This window comes from Perognathus longimembris, chromosome 20 (assembly GCF_023159225.1).
Source record: "Perognathus longimembris pacificus isolate PPM17 chromosome 20, ASM2315922v1, whole genome shotgun sequence".
Lineage (NCBI taxonomy): Eukaryota > Metazoa > Chordata > Mammalia > Rodentia > Heteromyidae > Perognathus > Perognathus longimembris.
In genome coordinates, this window is record NC_063180.1 from 44,734,125 (window position 1) to 44,737,224 (window position 3,100).

The following is a 3,100-nucleotide window of genomic DNA, read 5'->3' on the forward strand; positions in this document are numbered from 1 at the left end:
AGCTGGGTGGGCAGGAGACCGCGGTCACCACGCTCCCACGGCAGTGCTGTACCCTCAGGCAGATCTCTCCCTCCACCCGGCTGCCGACCCGCCCGGTGGCGTCGTAAATTGAGGAAGAAAGTTTAGAAGTCGAGCTGTGTGCGGCGGAGGGTGCAGGCGGGCACAAGACTGGGTTTGGGGAAGTCCCTTGGTGATCTCATCTGGGGGGGGGGGTATTCAGGAATGGCCGTGGGAGAAGGCAGGAGGCGAGGGCCCCTGCGGTCAAGTGGTCGCCAGGGTCACAGTTCACCCTTCCTAGTATGAACACTAACTTCCTGAATCAGAACCTAGATCCCCATCTCAGTCCCCAGTCCATCTGCCAAGGGTTCCACCCGACAGATCCGGTGGGACAGACGTAGGGTAGAAAGGACACGAGTCTGAAATGCTGGTCCCCTACAGTTCCCATTTAACCCTTTATCTGGATACGCTAACAACCTGATTCTGGGCTGGGCATTGCACAAAGCCCTGGGTTCGATTCCTCAGCACCACATAGAAAAAGCCAGACGTGGTGCTGTGGCTCAAGTATTAGAGCGCCAGCCTTCAGCTGAAGAGCTCCGGGACAGCACCCAGGAGGCCCTGAGTTCAAGCCCCAGGACTGCCCTCTCCCCCTCCAACAAAAATGCTGTCACCCAGTGAGGTTCTGAGCTGTGGTGGAGGCTATGGGACTAGGTGTGTAACTGGGACCTGGACAAGTCACTGGTGAAATTGTTCATGGAAGATATGTACCCCTAACACGCGGCAGCGCAGAGGACTGGACTCCCTGACACAGCCTCCGGAACCCATCCCTCCCAGTCCCTCAGATGGCCACTCAGATTTCCCTCTGGACGCCCGGGGGCCACCGCAGCGCGCAGACGAAGCCCTGTGCAGGGCTCCAGTGGTCACGTGTGACCCAGTAGGTTCAGGTTCCTTCCTTATCTGTCAAATAGCAACATTGCCCACTTGAGTGAAGTGTGGCAAAAGTTAAAGGATACCAAGCAGGCCGGTCCTCGGGTCTACTTGTTCCGCCTCAAGACCGTCCATTCTTCCTGGCATTTAAGAAAGAATCGCGGGCCAAAGGACCAAACAATCCCACTGTAAGAAGAAGCTTATCTTTGTAGCAAACCAGTCCACTCCGGTTGTGTGTATTTCATCATTTCTGCTCTCCAAGCAGTCTTGTGAAGGTAGAATTTTCTAGTAGGTTTGAAGACCGCTGCTAAGCTGGGAACCCATGGCACATACCTGTCATCCTAGCTACTCAGGAGGCTGAGACCTGAGGATGGGAGTTTGAGGTCAGCCCGAGCAGGAAAGTCCGTAATAAACTACTCAGAAAAAGCCAGAGGCGGGCTGGGAATATGGCCTAGTGGTAAAAGTGCTTGTCTCGTATATATGAAGCCCTGGGTTTCAATTCCCCAGCACCACATATAGAGAAAAAGCCAGAAGTGGTGCTGTGGTTCAAGAGTGCTAGCCTTGAGCAAAAAGAAGCCAGGGACAGTGCTCAGGCCCTGAGTTCAAGCCCCAGGACTGGCAAAACAAAACAAAAAGATTGCTGCTACTTCTGCCGTGAAATGCCTTCCTCTTGCTGGGGCATCAGTTCACTGCTCAGGGACCCTCCCAGCTAAATCAGGAAAATGGATGTTCTAACCACACAAACGCTAGTTTGCCTGGCTTTATGTAGAGTTACCCTTTGTATTCCAATGGCTGGTGACTTTTTGTGTGTGTCAGACCTGGGCTTGAACTCAGGGCCTGGGCGCTGTGCCTAGGCATTTGTGCTCAAGGTTAGCACTCTACACTTGAGCCACAGCAACACTTCTAGTTTCTAGGTAGATAATTGGAGATAAGAATCTTACAGACTTTCCTGCCTGGCTGGCTTTGAACTGCGATCCTCAGATCTCAGCCTCCTGAGCAGCTGGGATGACAGGCATGAGCCATTAGTGCCTGACTGCTGGGGGTTGGTTTTTTTTTGGTTGTTTTGTTGCCAGTCATGGGGCTTTAACTTGGAGCCTGGGCACTGAGCTCCCTTTTGTCAAGGCTAGCACACTACCACTTGAGCCACAGCGCCACTTCCGGCTTTTTTCTGTGTATGTGGTGCTCAGAATCGAACCCAGAGCTTCATGCATGCTAGGCAAGCACTGTACCACTAGGCCACCCTCCTGGCCGTTTTTGTTTTTAAACTAAAATACTTGTCTCCTCACCTGTTTCCTGTACTGGGGCTTTGAACGCAATGACCTCTGGAAATGAGAGCTGCAACTCCATCCAGCGCAGATTTTTGCTGTTTTTTTGTCTGTTCAGTGGTTACGGGGCTTGAACTCGGGCCTGAGCACTGTCCCTGGCTTTTTGCTCAAGGCTCGGCTCTACCACTTGAGCCACAGCGCCACTTCTGGATTTTGAGTGGTTCATTGGAAACAAGAATCTCAGAGATTTTCTCCCTGGGGCTGGCCTTGAACCATGGTCCTCAGACCCCAGCCTCCGGAGCAGGGGATGACCTGCTTAGGATGACCATGGTGAGCCACCACCACCCAGCCTCTTTTCTTGTCAGAGGTGGGGTTTGAACTCAGGGCCTAGGTGCTGTCCCTGAACCTCGTGGTGCTCAAGGCTAGTGCTCTACCACTTAAGCTACAGCACCACTTTCAAGACCTGTCTTTTCCATGGTCCCTTATACTTTATGTCCGTCCACAGGTCTGGCTGTGATAACAACCGTGGGTGCTAACTCCCCTCAAAGAGAATAGGGTTCCAAACGTAGCTGGAGCTTCCGCTGCCGATCATGGTTTGTGCTTGGTGAGCAGGGCCTGACAAACCCAAGACCTAAGTGAGTGTATCCTTTCTCTCCGAAGACACCCAGGCCCCCCCTGCCCGCGGGCAGCAACAGGAAGGCAGAAAGGCTGATGGATCGGTCTTAGGGATCACAGAGGAGCCCTGACCTGCTTTCCCCTCAAACTGGGGACCAAACCACAGAGAACTGGAGGAAGGCAAGGAAGCAGCACCAACTCAAGAGACCAGCTGGCACTGGTATAGGTCACACCTGTAATCTCAGCTTCTCCGGAGGCTGGGATCTGAGGATGGCAGTTCAGAGCAGCCCGGGCTG